The 18,026-nt window shown below is 43.7% G+C and overlaps 1 protein-coding gene across 1 annotated transcript in view; it reads left to right on the top strand.

The window, feature by feature from the left end:
• plxnb2b (plexin b2b) overlaps positions 1-18,026 on the top strand; it is a gene marked incomplete in the record, with an annotated part of 234,589 nt that overhangs the window by 65,465 nt on the left and 151,098 nt on the right.

Here is an 18,026-nt window from a genome sequence, read left to right as displayed (position 1 = left end):
ATTAACATCATCTCAGGCAATCTACCATAACTCATTTTCACTGCTTTGTCATGTGCCAACCCCATCCTCTCTTTGCACTTTCATTTCAGCAGCCTTCCCTCTGCATTTGTGATCAAAGTTATTTATTATCATAAAGATTAACCCAGCGTAATCAGCACAACCTGCCCACCCAGATAGAAACTAAACTTTCTTGTCTGCATTAAATAATGCTTAAATAAAAATTCAGTCAAAGCTGATGAGCGGAGTGACTCGATAAGCATGCCACAGTGAAATTAAATTGTTTTTTTAAGCCTGCATTGATTTGATCCCAAATGTCGGTTACTTATATTAAGATCTATGGCTAGTGTGCACACAGGGTGTTGATTAGGAAAGTTGATGATGCTGACAGTGTTGGATTGTTTTGCAGCATCGTAGTAGGTTATGAGTTGCAATCTCATGATAGAATCGCACAATTTTCTGTCTTCTTATGCTTTTGCTTCTAAAAGTAGGAACCCGCAGGAACCATTGAAAGAAGACTGTCACTCATGAAAAGTGGTAGGTAGGATTTTAGGATTTCACTGCTGGTCGGAAGCTTAGGTCAGAGTTTCCTAGGAAGATTGAAAAATGCTTACACATGCACACACACACGCACGCGTGCACGCACACACACACACACACACACACACACATCCAAGTAAATACACACGTATGCACAGAGCACTTGAGCTGCTGGCTGACAGCGATTATAAACTTCAGGAATATCTCAGATGTGTGGCCTCACGCAGCTATCAAGAGCTGCATGCCGTGCAGTCTAACCTCCTGATCCTTGGTCTGCCATCACCATGGCAACAATCTGTTTTTATACCACCTCACTACCGCAACTACTACCCCACCTCTCCCTCCAATCAGATGTACCTTGTCAGGTGCTATTCAGGATGTGGATTGCTAGACCACAAGCCCAGCACGTTTTCTACAGAAGTAGAATAGAACCAATCAAGGAAATGGACCAGCTCGACCAGGTGCCACTTATGAGCATTACCCACTAGCATGTGCATCTGAACAGCTACTTATTTATTTGTACCTGTTGATAATAGTGCACACGTTCTCCTTATTAGAAAGAGAAGAGTTGCAGTTGTTTCTGTGATTTTGATGTGCATCGATGCCACAAATTTAAAAACGCATGCTTGTTATTGTGCAAGTTCTTCCTTCTAGATAAATGAAGATGGATGAAGAAACTTCATTAACTTCTATTGTCAAAACTTGAAGCCAACCTGTCAATTTTGGGGTGCTGCCATGTTGTGTATTTGGAGTCTGACACTGTGCACCCTCCTGCACATCCTCCCAACATGCTAACAGATTGCCATATTGTCAATTACAGTATAACGTGAGACTCCTAACCACAAATAACTAATTTTAGACTAAATATATTTAAAATGCATATTTAAAAATACAGTAACTGCAAGGTAAGAACTACATGAATCAACAATGAACACCCACAACATTTAAAGAATTTAAACATGTGTATGTGGCTTCAGTTTGTGGGTGCCGGTTGTGAATCTGGTTGTAAAATATTTCCATCCCTTCTTTTTTTCATTAATTCTGCGACTCCACTAGACCTGACATTTTCCTGGTTGGAGAACAAGACATTAGCAATTAAGTCCTGCAAATTAAGTTTTGGATCAAACTTCTGTGGATTGGGCATGTTTTGAAAAACACATCTTACAAACTCATTCTTGAACAGTTTTTGCAGTCAGTCCATTTTAAACGTGCACTTCAACATAGTCATCAGGACCCAACGTTTACCAGCAATGCTCGAATGAAGTGCCACACTTGAAGCTCCTAGTATAGTTGGAGCAGAGTGTGTTTATAATAAATCCATTTAAGAATTGTATTTCCTGAAAATATAATTTTTGTTTATTTTCTGCATGTCAGAACATCAACAATTTCCTGGAGGATAAATAAAGTTCTATCTTATCTTATATCACTAGGCTTGCTCTTTTGGCAAGGCACCCACCCCTTATCATTTCTTCTTTGAGAATCAATCAGATATTTACAGGGCCATTTTTATGCTTAAAATATGCTAATTATAACACCTGGCCATTCAGTTGCTCTCTGATACATCTTACTCATTGACTAAATCCCCTGTCATCACAATTCAATGTTTTCATCAATAAATCTGATGGTTTGAATGAGAATCTGAAATATTCGTATCATTCTACGTTCTTGTTCAGGGACTCTCAAAGAGTAGCTTACATGCATTTTAATTATATTTTTTAAAAGCCCTTTTATTATCCTCTACTTTTTTTGCAGCCTCTAATACCCATTGTCCAAAATAAATTGCATAAGCTCTTTGGGAAAATCACTTTATCTGAAAGCTGTAGGTAGATGGATATGCTGTAAATGTTTAATGCCTTCTTTTAGAACAAGAATTATAAAATTGAGTTTTTGTTTAAAAATATATCATGCTTCTAATTTAAGTTACTGAACTTGCCGCCGTAAACGTCTCACTGCCCTATAAGTCGCGTTAGTCCAAATATGTCTACTAAAGTAGAAAATAACACAAGTCGCTTTGTCGTTTAAGTCGCATCTATTAAGCATTACCGCTGACGCATTGCATTTGTTACACGTCACCGCTGACAAACCGAAATGTGGGCTGGTGTTTTGCCAAAAATTGATTGGCTGCCAATTGGTGGCCGTGGGAGTGTGCACGGGCGGACGAAATTCAGCTGATTTGACGTTTGCTCCAGGAGTTTTGGAGCGAGATGAAGGTGGCTTGTTATGGCAAGCTAAGTGTCTCATTAATAGCCACTTTTACCTATTAATGAGACACTTGGCTTGCCATATTAGTTGAGGGCCCTCTAGTGGCTGAAAATGGTAGTGTTCAATATTTTCTGTCAGAATGAATGAAATCGTCAGATCTCAGCCAAAGATTAGGTTATAAATATGTGGGGGAAAAAAACAAACATGTTGCTTCACTGTATATGTTGCAGGCATGCTAATTTATGCAAAAAAATGTTGGTTACGTAATGTAACCCCAGATTCTATGAGTATAGGCGTAGCCCTTTAAGGCTGTCGCTGATGGGTTTTATCCCGATATGCGGAGCATCACACTGAAAAATTTAGTCCACGCCCACCTGCTGTGTGGGCCCCACCCAGTCCGTATAAATTACATTAAGAGCGGGTAATCGGCTTCCAAATAGCTTTTTCTTCAGCCACTTAGGAGCCAGTGAGGCCCGACGCTTAAAGGGCTATGCCTATACTCATAGAATCTGGGGTTACAGTACGTAACCAACATTCTATTTCATATAGGCTTTGCCCTTTAAGGCTGTCGCTGATGGGTTAAGGGCGAAGCAGATGTTATCCTCGCCTCACTGGGTCCATTTGAACACCATATGAAGCAGAAGCTTGCCCAAAAAAAATGTCTTGTCACTCAGCTCTCCATGTGCGTAATTACGCATTGCGTAATTATGTGTGCCATGTACAGATGCATGTTGTGTAACTATGCGTTCTGAATGCATGATCGCCCCGGAAAAGTTTCAACGGGGAGGGAAAAGTGCTGAAAAGGAGCCATGAACCATATGGTTTACGGCTGAACAGTATGAACAGATTAATAATAACAGGAGAGCTGATTATTAATCAAATGAACTGATTGGTAACAATAGAACCAAAATAACAATCACAACTTGTGACTGATAACTACATCTCACACTGCAATGCATGCAGACAGATGCGAGTTAAATGGAGTTCCATGAAACAACAATATTCATTCTGTAAAACACTAAGGACAGAATGTGTCATGGAACGGGCCGTCACATCACGTAGATAAAAGTAAATAAATGAGCAGGGTGTTGACGACGCGGTCGCAGTGTAAATATCCTGCATTGTCATACCATTATGCAAAGCAGTCGATGATGCAATACCCCTGATCGAGTGTGCCCTGAGGTTGACAGGAGGCTCTAAATCTGATGCTCTGTAGGCTTCAGAAAAGGCCTCACACAGCCAGTGTGACAAGCGCTGGGTGGATAACGGGCGACCTGCAGATGCATCTCTATAATGCATAAACAAATGTTGAATTTGATGCATTGCAGCTGTGCGTGCTATGTAACACGTCAACGCCCACACCGGACAGAGAAGATGGAAAAACGCTTCATCCTCTGATTTGTGGGGGGAAGGGAAAACCCCTCCAACGATATTGCTCTTGATTCAAAAGAGCTTGTGATGTTTTAGGCATAAAAGCTGGATTTGGTCTTAGATCAGCTGAGCTGCCGTCAGCCTGAATTCTGAGACATGACGGAGCGACAGAGAGGGCAGATAATCGCTCACCCTCTTAGCGGATGTTAAAGCCAGCAGCAAGGCTGTTTTAAGAGACAAGAATTTAATTGGAATCTGATCCAGAGGCTCAAATGGAGCTTTGATCAGAGCTCGCAGGAGCAGTGTTAAATCCCACTGTGGAGCAAGTGGGTGTGAAACAGGCCAGCGTCTTTGTACACCTTTTAGAAAACGCTTCATCAGCGTATGATTAAAAGCTGTTCTGTCTCCGAACCCTTCGTGGCAGGAAGAGATGGCTGCAGCGTACGTTAATCGTGCTGGACGCCAAATTTCTGTCCATCAGCTGTTGCAGAAAGGACAGCACGTCGCCTAGTTTACATGAGGTGGCCTCTACACCTTTCTCTGTGTACAGCGCTGTGGTAGATGTAGCACGTGAATCCTGAATCGTGCACACTACATCCTGTGGGAAACCAATCCCTTCTAAGCGGGTCCGCTCAGCGGCCAGACCCACAGGTGCTGGCCTATTTCTGGGTAACTCCTGATCGCTCCTTCCGCCTGGAGGAGAGTGTCCTCCCTCCATGGCAGTTTCCACGGGCGCCCCGACAGCAGGCGTCGCAGAACTGGGAGCCATGGCGCGTTCACGCGCTCGGGGGCCACCAGGAGAGCTGTCAATCCCTCCTCCTGAACTCAGTTCAAGAACCGTAAAATCAAAGGAGGTGGAGGAAATGCGTAAAGAAGCGTTTTGGACCATGGGCTGTGGGCAACGCGTCCACCCCCCAGCGGTGGTTCGTCTCGCGGGCTCAGAGACAACCATAGTTGACACTGAGCGTTTTCTCATGTCGCAATTAGGTCCACGGCTGCTTTGCCAAATTTCTGCCACGTCTGAGCCATCAGGTCTGGATGGAGAGTCCAGTCCCCGTGACGTGGGCCGCCCCTGGACATCACATCTGCCCCTTTGTTCAGAACACCAGGACTGTACACTGCTCTGATGGATAGCAGATTTAGGTGTGCCCAACACAGTAGTTTTTGCGCAATGTGTAACATCTGGGCTGAGCGCACACCCCCCTGCTGGTTTATGTACGCAACATTAACCTTGTTTTCTGTGTGAATCAAAACGTGTTGATTCTACAGCACAGGAGCAAAGTGTTGAATCACGTTCAGAACCGTGCGACACTCCAAAAACATTGATGTGGGCTGATGGGGCCGAGATGGTGTAGAGGCAGGGCAGCCGGCTTGGGACCCGAGAGTCCCAGGTTCGATCCCCAGTCACTGCACGTCACGTGGCGTCTCTGGGCAGCACGTCTAATCCCCAAAATGTCCCCCGGGCGCTTTCAATAGCTGCCCACTGCACCACCTGGTGGTGGATGGGTTAAATGCAGAGACTAATTTCGCCATTGTATGGAAACATACAGTGCTGACATTGTGATGACATTATTATTATTATTATTATGTGTGATGGGGCCACAGCGCCCCTACAGCTTGAGATAGGCATGCCCCCCCCCCCCAGCCTGACAGTGACACGTCTGTGAAGACTGACACGTGTGACGTGGGTCTGCTGACGGGGACTCCCTCCAACAGAACCAGGGTGTTTTCCCAGTGTCGGAGGTCTACTCTCACGGAGGGAGGAACAATGATCATCCGTCTCTTTTGTTTTACTGGATCCACACACAGACGCGCAATCCACCTCTGGAGGCATCTCATGTGGAGTAAACCCAGCGGAACCAGTGTGAGCTGATGACATCGTTCCTAACAGCTTCATGGTGGAAACAGCTGTCACCACTCTTTCAGGTCTTGCATGGAGGAGCTGGTCTTTTAGAGTGTCGATTCTCGTTTGTGATAAACGAGCCCTCATGGTGGTTGAGTTTAGCTCCACTCCCAGATAAACAATTGTCTGGGCCGGGAGAATTGAGCTTTTCTTCTAATTTATCGCGAAGCCCAAATTTAACAGGTGTGATGTCAGCACCTGAGCTCGCATCACTGTTTCCTGTCTGGAGCGTGACAGGTCATCCAGGTAAAACAAAACTCTCATCCCTGCTCTGTGTAACAGATGCAGGGCCGTCTCCACACACTTTGAGAACGTACGAGGCATGAGGGAATAACCGAACGGCAGCCTGTTGTACTGATATTTCATCCCTTGAAAGGAGAAACGCAGGAATTTCCTGTGTTTTGGGATGATCTATATGTGCAAAATAGGCATCTTCAGGTCGATAGAAATAAACCAGTCGTTTCTCTGGATGTTGTCCATCAGCTGTCTGGTTGTCAACATGTGAAACGGTCTGTCCATAAACGCCTTGTTGAAAACTGACAGATCCAAAAATGGGTCTCGTCCCTCCGGTCCGTTTGGGAACCAGGAAGTAACGTGAGTAAAACCCTGTGTTTTCCTGTCCGTTGGGAACTTTGGAGATTACCTCTTTTACCAGAAGTTCTTGAACTTCTGCATTAAGGAATGATATTTGGTCTGGTGATGACAGGACTGTCTCTAAAATTCCTCTGACCGAAGGGGGTCGGGTTGCAAATTGTAACGTGTAACCCTAGCTTAACAACCTGGCCATCCATCTGTCTGACGAGCATGTTTGTAGTCACTCTGCGTAACGTTCGTGGAGTGGACGCGCGTTTTAGTAGACGTGCGTTTAAGTGATGCATCATGTTTTGTACGGATGCCATCCAGTCCACCGCCTCGACCGCCATCATTTGTCGCGGGAATGTGTTCCGTGTGACCCAAGGCGAGGCTTCTCGAAAGGGCTCTGAACGCACCTGTGTGCTTCGTTCGGACCGCGGGTCCACCTTGTGTTGAGGAGAAGTGTGTGACAGCTGATGACGCTGCTGGGCTGCACGTTTGATGCCACTGCGGTGAAAAACACGTGTCGCTTCTGCCACGAGCGAGGTCCTACACTGAGCTCGCTTTGCGATCCCGCATTTATGCTGACATGAGCGGATCGGCGCTGAGAAGCGGTGAACGCGACTTCATCTACTCCGTGCCATTTGAGTGAAGGCTGCGAGCCCCACAGCAGCACGCATTTTCTTTGGTGGGATGCGCGCCGCTCTTGCTGGGGTGAGATTCGTCACTGGGTTCGCTCAGCTGTCTCACGCTGAGGCTGACGTGAGCGGCCGAGCGCTGAGGAGTGGTGAGTGAAGACTGTCCCCGCCACGGCGGCACACTTTTGCTTCGGTGCGGCGTGTGTCTCTCGCTGAGAGCGAGGTCCTCCACCAACCCGACCTGCAGTCCCACATTTATGCTGATGTGAGCCGGTGAACGTCGGGGAGCTGTGTGTACACCATCATCAACGCAACGCCGTTTGGGTGAAGGCTGTTTGCGTCGTGCGAGTGCACGTTTGACATCACTTGGGTGAAGATCGTGCAGCTCGGGTTGACTACGAGTTATTTCGCTTATCACTGTTGTGTTCTGTGAGCGTCTCGTCATGTCTGGAGCAACGGTGAGTTTGAAAAACCTTTATTTAAGGACACCAGCTCGTTTTTGTGGAGGATGTTTGCGCAGTTGCTGTGAGTTCATACGAGCTTACAGACTGGCTAAAAACAGACACTGATCATTGATTGATGTTTAATTTCGACATTGTGTCATCTTTTCACACACCCTCAGCAGACCGTCATTTTGAATCTTTTCCCCCATGAGCTCTGGGAGTTGTTGGCCAAGGGCGCCGTCTGCTGGGGATCTCTGGGAAAACATTGGACACTGTTGCCGGGATGAAGAGAGCCAGTCTCTGACGGGTGGGGCTGCGGTGACGTTCAGCGAGATGGCCGTGGAACGTCTTGCCACCAACTCATTTCGTGTGGAGGATGTGAGAAGGAGCCGCTATCAGGTCATCCGAGCTGACAGACTGGCTAAAAATAGACACTTTCATCATTAAATGATGTTTTAAACCAAACTCGTTTCACCTTCACACACATCCTCCGCAAAAACAGTCATTTGCTCTGCCATTTGTTGTCTTAGAGTGCCATCTGTTGGTGGTCTCAGGGAAACGCTGAAAACTCCGTCCTTGGGCTGCGATGCGTGCCGGCAGACAGCATAGAGGCGCACCGGTTGAGGATGACGTCAGCTGCCCTGCAGAGGGAGCGTACGTCTCCTCCCACCTCTGAATGTGTACGCCAACAGCGTAACGTGTTGTTCGCTGCGACCGTCTGAAACGCATGCTGGTGAGCTCAGTCGGAGAGCGGTGTCACCGTCTGGGTTACGCTAACCGGAGGCGCGGGATGCTGGTCCACCTGGGCATCTTACTCCGAGAAAAGTCTCCATCATGCTCGGCTCCAGGGGGCACTGAGGGAATTTCCGCTCAGTGAAACCCCTTTACTCTGGTGATGGGTGCGGACTGTGGAAGCCGGCCCTCCAATCTACCAGGAAAATGGCGTGGCCTCGTCCCCGTAGGACGTCCTGTTGGGAAACTGAGGCCAGATGGGATCAGGACGGCGAGCCGGATGGAGCCCAGAAAAAAACCTTGTCGCCGGATCATCCGAACTGGCGGGAAAAGGCGCGGGACAAAAAAAAGGGTCCCTTCATGTCAGCCGCCTCCTGGGTTACGCCGGGCAACCCCAGAGGGCGCCGTCGGCTGGGAGCGGTGTGATCGCCAATGCAAAACGAAGTGGAATGAGGTGAGCATTCGCTCAGCCCCCTTCCACCGGCACTACGCTCTCCAGGAGGGAATGAGCAGCGGGGCTGCAGCTGACGCCGCCTGTCCCGGAGGAACCATCCAATTCGCTCCGAGGGTCGGCGATAAGAGGAAAATTACAAGATGGCGTTGTCCAGCGTGTAGCGACTACTCCTCGGCGCTTACCTTGAAACAAGACTGCTCGTCAGCTTCTCGGGGAGGAGAGCTCACCGGGACGACCGGAGGTCGACGTGACGAGCCAAGCATTCTTAACAAAGGTTGGTCATCTACACAACTTTCCTTCTTCGTTCTTCTGACAGTGCTATTAGCTCGCAGAAGAAAAATGGGAGCCGATTACCCGCTCTTAACGTAATTTATACAGACCGGGTGGGGCCCACACAGCAGGTGGGCGTGGACTAAATTTTTCAGTGTGATGCTCCGCATATCGGGATAAAACCCATCAGCGACAGCCTTAAAGGGCGAAGCCTATACGAAAAAGAACTGTGACTTATACAGCAAAAATTACAGTAATTTATTTTTGTTTATTTTGCATCAGTTCGTAACGTGTCATCTTTGAGTTCTATACTCCCCCAAAAGATAAATAAATAAATAAACTGAGCTGCAATAGTGTGTATGTTTTCAAGCAAACACGATTCAGGTCAATAATTTGATACTCTAATTCAAATACATAGTTAAGGTAAATTCATGTTTTTTAGCTAAAGAAACCAAAACTGTGTTGAAGGTTGGCATCAATTTCTTCATATTGAGTGTGAATGGAGCAAACTGTTGTTTGAGGTAGATCTAATGTTTCAATCTAACATGTTTCATTTAACAGGTTAAGGTACATATAATCTGTTCATACTTCTGTTTCTAGGGCAACTTGTCAAAAAATACAAATAATCAATCTCAGGGGAAACTTGCTGTTTCTGAAACAAATGAGCAGTAATAAGCTAAAGTTCACTTAAAATAAATTAAACTACATATATAGGGAAGTGTGACAAGTGAGATTTTTATCCACAAGTACTACTTTCATGTGACATTATAAATACTGTTTGACAGAAATGTATGATAAGTCCCTTTTTAAGGTTTGGGTCTGATGGACATACTCGTGGAAAAAGGGGACAACCATGCCAACCGGTTCTCGTGCTGTAATCGTAGCTGGAAGGAAACTGCTGCAGGACTCCATTTAGTCACATCTAATTCTGTAATACTTGCATTCCTTTTTACCGATGTGAGTGATTGTAGAGTACAGTAGAAGTGCACAGTTGTTAACAGCTAACAGGGAAACATGCTGAGATGAAACATGGCAAACTCTAAAAGTCTGTCTCCCTTTGACTCTGCTCTTGAACTTCCCTGGGAGACCATTTACTTGTTCACTAAATTTCATAAAATTTACACACGGGAGGACAGGAACAAGATTGTGGTGCTAATTGTAAAATTTTTGCGTATTTTTGTATTTTGCAATAGTCATAAATGTTAATGTGATATCTTGCTTCAGAGCATAACAAAAGGAACCGTATTCCCAAGAATGAATTAAAGACTTTCATGAAATATTTTTATAAACTGGTAAAGATGCAAAAGGAATTATTTAGAAAATGTTCAACACTATCTTCTCATGGCAAATATTCTCTTTAAAATACATACTTATTTTCCCTGGGGGCCAATTTGTCTTGCTGATTGCTTAAGTTCAGCAAAAGCATTGTCCACACATTTCTGTTTATTCACGGGTTTGAGCTTTTATTATAGGAATAGTAACATCACAGTGTCACTAATGCACTTCAGACAGCGAGTCTCTTTCTCTCTCATTCTCTATAAAAGCCAGCTGGTGGATCGGTCTCCGTAGGCCATACTTTGCCAACGTTAATCCACAAACTGTTGCATGAATTCCACAGTTGTAGTCTTTGTCAATGCATCCACTTTTTTCTGCTTCAGTAGTCATCATCAGGCAGCGAGGCAAAAAAATGGAATAACTGACAAGTTAAACAGTCTTTCACTGCACTCAAACAAGAAAATGTATATAATTGATTTTAAATTGGCCAAGGTGATCCTGACATCAGCAACTTGGGAAGTTGTGATGCATTTTCTTTCTTCTGTTATTGAGTTTTTAAATGTTCGTTATACCGTCCTTTAGTTTTTGATCTAATTGTGTGTATGCTAGCCTCTGGTTCAACAGATACAACTAATTAGGCTCTTGCAAGTGTAATTAAAACAATGCACTATGGTCAAGCCTCCAGCAGAGTATGTAATCTACAAAAGCAATTAAGAAATGTATCACCTGGAAAGATGGTTCTTCTATTTTTATCTTCATATCTGGTCCATCATCTTTTTTGTCTTCAAATTGAAGTATGTCCAATGTCACATTGTGCTGGAGCTGATTTAGACACTGGTGGCATTAGAGGTGTAGAGAATTGGGTTTGATCCTGGGCATCCAGCACTTATAGTGAGTATTGTAATATGTGCGGGGGGGGGGGGGGGGGGTCTTGGAAACCTCTGTGATTCTTCTTTCTATTATCTCTCCTTATATTCTCCATCCCTCACTACCCCTCCAAAACCATTAGGCTTCATATTAAAGATTCATATGGCATTGACGTTGTATTGGAAAATACACTGTGCCTCTGCCGCTCTGTTCTTTTTTGCACATTCTGCCCTCTACCTTATCCACTCAACCTTTACACATCATTCCCCCCACCCCCCACCTCCATATCAGTGTGTTCTCACTAATAAGGACACTAAGAGTAACTTCCCAAATGTAGTTTTCACAGCGAGTTATTGTTCTCACCCTTGATGAAGAGAACAATTGTTTGAAGGGGCAAAACAAAACGTTTCCTTGGTGATGTGCTATTTTGGCTCCTCGAGCTAGTTTTTTGTCTTTCCCGCTCTTCATCCCCCCGCCCACTCCCTTGACTGAAACGGAGGGTTACTCATCTTCTGTTTCTTTCACCGCTTGTGCACTTTTTTGTCTGCCTTGTTCTCCAGCTGCTCATTAATGGATATGCCATCAGATCACATGTGCTCCTCCAACCACTTATGGATTTGTTTTTCAGGAACAGAGTCCCAAGTCTGACTGAAGCTAATGTCGTTCTTTAGACTGACTCTATAAGATAAGATAAGATAAGATAAGATAAGATAAGTTAAGATAAGATAAGATAGAACTTTAATGATCTAGCATTTGATGCACGCAATTTTTGTCTCAAGTCAACACAAGTTCCTTGAGGACAGTATATTGGTATATTTCTTGAACATGTTACACGTGGATTTTCCTCATTGCAAGCCAACCGAGGAGACAAGAAATTTCATATACATGATTGAGTTTCTCTAGTTGTTTATCCCTCACAGACCTAATCCTCTCTCACATATAGAAACAAGGCAGCTCACACGGCCCCACTGGAGTCTTCCAGCAATTAGGCAAGTGCCAGAAAAACACATTAATCTCACTGTAATATCTAGCGTTGTTAATTTATAGTTGGGTTGGGGGAGCTCACTCATTAATTGGCTGTGTTAGATGACACACAGAGAAATTACATTTGCATAGATCATTTTTAAATTGCCACCCAGTGTCCTGCTGGGAGCAATACCGAGAATAAACCTTTTGGTTTTAAGTGTCTTCATGTTTGACGGAAAGGTTTTAGTGATGAGCCTGTGTGGAGAAAAGGTGTTTTGAGAGAAGCGTGTGGGAGCTGCTGGACACTTTTTTTAAGCTCTGAGGTTGCCATCTCACCCACGTCTCCATACAAGTGATGAAATTGGCTGTACTCAGCAGACCAGGACCTAGATAGTGACTGGCGGGGGGCAGAAGAGCAGGCACCTAAGCAGAGGGGGAGAGGTGAGCAGGAGAAAAGAGTCAATTCCAAAAGGACTCTTGAGTTTCATTCCAAAAATTGAATCGTCAATTTCTATTCAGTCCACCACTTTGCAGGATTGGAAATGAATAAGTGTCAAAGCAGCGGTTGTCCTGGAAATGGGGGTTAGCCCTGGAGTGAAATTCATGGCGACTGTGTGGGTTGGCTGGGAGCGGGGAGTGGATAAATGGTAGAGGAGAAAGAAAGGTGGACTGGAATCAAACGTGTAATTGAACAGAGGGCCTGACCTTGGCAGGCTCAGTTTTGCGATGACCGGGCTGATAATTCCTCTGGCTCCACGGATGCAGACTGGCAGCTTCGTTGTGACAATCTGAAAGAGGTGGTGAGTGTAATTAACAATAGAGGAAGGTTCAGGAGATAAAGACACTGAAATGTTGAATTCACCTGCACACATCAGCACTATCTCAAAGTCCATCTTTAATTTTTGTCACCAGTTATGGCTGCCTGGTGTGACCGTGAGCGAAGATGGTCACGTGCACTCACCGACCTCAGTCCACACTTTAACTTTGCTCAACTCTCACATTTAGATCTACACCTGACAGAATCTCAAGACATCCAGCTGACATAGACAGAATGACAGCTTGTTAGAGATGAAGTTCAGATACCATCCCTGATTTTGCCTCATTGTGCCACACAACTGGTCCTTTCTGCCACCCTCCTGTTATCAGACCATCTGCAGCCTGATTAAAGCAGCTTATTTTTAGCTGGTGGGGTACCCTCTGATCTTTGTGATCTGCATTTGATTAGAAACGGACTGTGCAATTAATCAAAAAAAATTCCCAGAAAATAAAACATAATCATAGCCATTTATCAGAACAGATATGCATACAAATGCATCACATTATACTGGAACTTCCCCTGTGGGGATGGGGTATACAGATCCTTTACTTTAACCTGCAGCGCATTAACTTTACATATAAATGAAACAGTTTTCTTATAAAGTGTCCTTAAACCTTTTGAAGGTGCTACATGGTTTGTGTGTGTGTGTGTGTGTGTGCGTGCGTGCGTGCGTGCGTGCGTGCGTGCGTGCGTGCGTGCGTGCGTGTGTGTATCTTTACTAATCACACATGCAGTGCTCGTGCTCACAATTGGGCTTTCTATACATGCAGGCATTTTCTACTTTCACATACCAGTGATCATATTCAAGGCAACACATTGTTCAGTGTTTTACCTGAGAATACTTTGACACATAAATTGGTTGGGAATTGAACTGCCAATCTTGCAGTTAGATGACTAAACTTAACACCTGAGCCACAGTTGTTCTGTAAACAAACATCTGTCACTAAATCTTTTCCAAACAAGTTATTCCAAGGCTGATTTAGACCAAGAACAACAGTTTAATCTGTTTTTATCTTTTAAACCTAAATTTAAGGAACACGCCTGTCTGTTGCCTCTGAAAAACGTTAACAAAAATAAATAAATAAATACACACACACATATATATATATATGTGTGTGTGTGTGTATATATATATATATATATATATATATATATATATATATATATATATATATATATATATATATATAAAATAGCAGAAACAAACACATTTTTGCAACAGGATTATGTTCTTCTCTGGCAATTTGACATTTATTATCACATTTATTTTTATTTTGTGTCAGAATACATGCAGGTTAGGCTGATTGGTAACTCTAAATTGTCCCGAGGTGTGAGTGAGAGAGTGAATGTTTTTTTTGTGGAGTACAGTGCAGGGCAAACAAACACACATTTCTCTGACCTTATATGGAGCCGTCAGTTGCCTTGTGTGAAAAACAATATTCTCCATGGTCTTCTGTCTCATCTTCTGCTCATGCTGAGTCCATTGTTGAAAAATGACAAAATAGAACTCCTAAAACTGCTAAAACTTGATGCCACTCCGTTTTTTTTTATTTCCAGAAGAAGAAGAAGAAATGTCTTCAGAGGTTTTTGTGTCATTTCTTTCAGTAGTTTTAGGTGCAGCGTCTCCACAGGCGATTGGGGGAACAGGTTGGTTCAACAAGTTGGCTCGACTGCACAGTGCAGTGTGAATGCAAACGCACCAGCTCAAATGTAAACAAAATGTCATGAATATTGGTCCCCGACCTAACCGAGTCTACCGGACTATCAGGTGTGAAAACAACCTATGTGTCCCTGTGATGGACTGGAGACCTGTCCAGGGTGTCCCCCACCTCTTGCACAGTGACTACTGGATATGCACACCAGTGACCCCCTTGACCCAAAAAGGAAGAAATGAGTAAAATATAATTGATAGTAGTAATGCTTTTTTTTTTTTCTTTTAAGTTTTTTTAAATTATACTCTAAATAGGAAGGATGAGGGTCTAATAATTTTATTTATAAAATAATGGGGAACATTTATGCTATCAGTGGTTCTTTTTAAACAGCTCAGATCAAATCGTGTGCTTTTAACACGATTCCTTTATTGAAGTTTTTAGGTGATTTCTTTGTTTATGGCAAAATGTATAGCAAAACGTCTGACTATATGGATAATAAAACTCGAGTAGAACTCGAGTACTTGATGACATCATAGGATCTAAAGATACAAAAATAAATAAATAAAACCACAAAAAAGGTAATTATTTACAACAACAAAAAAGACCAACAAAACATTGGGAGCGTATATTATGCTCCTACCATTTATCATACAGCAAATAAGTCACAGGAAAAACTAAACTATTAGTTATTATTTTTAAACTGCAAAAGTGAAGAAACGTGTGGCATGTCAAAAATGAAACTAAAACCAGTGGGGGGGGGGGGGGGTTCGACCGCATTAAGTTAAGTTTTAGAGATTAATATGTTTATAGATTTTTTTTATAGGTTTAGAGATTAATATTTTTTGCTTTTTGTTTGTGAAACAAGGTCAGAGGAAGCTGGCTCTGGTTCGGTCGATTGGACCCGGTGTTACACTATATTCTGTGACCTGCAACAGTGCATGCAACACCGCCCCCAACGGTCACAATATACGGTGGTCACAAAATATGGTGTAACACCGGATCGCAACGCACTCCAATCAGTAAGGAAGTTGTTTCATTTTCTGTTTCCTTACGGTAGTTGAACCAGAAGATTCATCTTTAGTGAAATATTTCCAGACTACTGATGCATTTCTACCTGTTTGTCAAGACCGGGCCTGCTCTGCTCCATCCGTCTGCTTGGAGGAATACATTTTGTAACCCGCACCCGGTGCGGATCACGTGACACGAGATGTAATGAGCACAGAATGTCATGATTTCAGCTCCCTGCCTCCACTGCTCTTTGCCACCTGCAACCGCTCTTGGCCACGCCCACTTCTTCGCTCTGCATGGAGAACAGCTGATCAGCTGCAGCAGGAAGTTTATCCTGCAGTGTGGGCAAAGCTGTAGGAGGAAGCTTTTCTGCAGCTCTGGGCTGCACAGATGTGCAGCAGGTGCTTAATAATTTAAAATAATTTATTTTAAATAACATTTCCATGCTGATCGTGTGGCTCATCCATTAATCAGCCAACTGTGTGTCATGACCAATCTTATTTTGAAAAACCACAATAGAGCGAGTCCGCGATAAACGAACCACAAAGTAGCGAGGGACTACTGTAGATGAATAAGTGTCTTGATTAGTGATGCAATTTTATTGATCTTCAATTTCTTGACACTTTTGAATCAGTCTGTTAATTGGTTATTCTGTAATATTTTGCTAAATGGAAAAGAAGGTGACCATTAACTACTAGTAAATATTTTTAGTGTCTCTGAGCTACAGCTAAACACAAAAAAACTAGATCTTTCATACTGGAAAAACTAACAACTGAAACATTCAGATTTGTCCTCAATAATCCAGGTAGAAAAATTCAACAAGGTTGAGTCAGGTCCTCTGGACAGATTCTTCTTGTTGAAACGTTTTGTCTTTCATCCAAAAGACTTCATCAGTCTGAGGAGCCACAACAAACTCACTCTTATAAACAGCACCTTCACATAGTGGGCCAACCAGATTTTTATTATTATTCAGGATTACTGAGCATGAGCCTTGATATTTTGAACCACTTTGGCCATGACTGCCTCAAACGAGTCTGCGGGAAAGAGGGTGGACAATAGAAACCATTCAACAGTCTTTTGCGGGATCAAGAAATTTCTATCTTATCTTATCTGAGCACCATCAAACTGGTTGACCCACTATGTGAAGGTGCTATTTATAAGACTGAGTTTGTTGCGGCTCCTCAGACTGATGAAGTCTTTTGGATGAAAGACTTTTCAACAATAACAAACCATCCATATGACCTGACTGAACTTTGTTGGATAACTCACAAAATGTTTGTCTATTTTCCTTTTAGTGGCTACAATTCGAAATAATCCAACTTTTTTATTTTGTTTTATTTTTAGTAAATTGTTTTTCTGGCTCTGAATTACAATGTCTTGAGCAGAACATCTGAACAAATGGTGGGGGGTGGATAAGTAAATATACTCAATCGATTTTCTGACTTTGTGACTAAATGCAGCCCATATTTTGCTATTCCTTTCAGTTTATTTGTTTCTTTAGTCATCTACAAATTGCCTCGTTTTCTCCTGTTTAAACACACACCTGTGTACCTGTCAACATAAGGATTCTGATATTAATAGAGCCACAGCAGTGGATGAGAGGGAGGCTGGCAGCCTGAGTGGCAGCGCCAGTGATCATCTCTATGATTTCAAACTTAATTAACCTGGGCGTCGTGCCACACATCCTCTAGGCCGTCACCACAAGCACCGATCTCCTCAGAGATCTGTTGAGGTGGCGACAAGGAGAAGATGAGACATGAAGCTACCACAAAAAAGAAAAAAAGTGAAGATTTAGTTCCTTATTCTGTCAGTCCTTCCTGTTGGCCTCAACTTTAGCCGTGCTTTAACAGTTCTGGAAGTTATTTTTATGTACTTGCCAATGAAATTACCTGTTGAAAAACGATCAGACGATGTGACCGGTTGGAAATATTTCCTAAAACCTTTTCACTTGGAAGTGGGAGTGGTGGCGCAGAGGTTAGAGAAGGTGGGCCTGTGATCGGAAGATCACCGGTTCAAGCCCCAGTACCGACAACATCAAAAATGTGGGTGGGGTAGGTGAAGCACCCACACCTGCCCCCACCTTCATTCGTCCCACTCTGGGCCCTTGAGCAAGACCCTTAACCCCCACCATCTGTTCCTCCGGGTGTCCTAGATAGCAGCTCTCTGCTCCACACAGAGGGCTGTGGTAGCTCGGTGGTCTGTGGTTGCGTCAGGAAGGGCATCCGGCGTAAAAATAATTGCCAAGTCTTCGTGCGACTTAGTTCACTGTGGCGACCCCTGACGAAGGGAGCAGCCGAAAGAAGACAATATATATATAT

This window comes from Nematolebias whitei, chromosome 10, assembly GCF_014905685.2.
Source record: "Nematolebias whitei isolate Nwh7 chromosome 10, NemWhi1, whole genome shotgun sequence".
Lineage (NCBI taxonomy): Eukaryota > Metazoa > Chordata > Actinopteri > Cyprinodontiformes > Rivulidae > Nematolebias > Nematolebias whitei.
The sequence above is the reverse complement of the archived record's forward strand: the minus strand, read 5'-3'. Positions and strand labels throughout refer to the sequence as shown.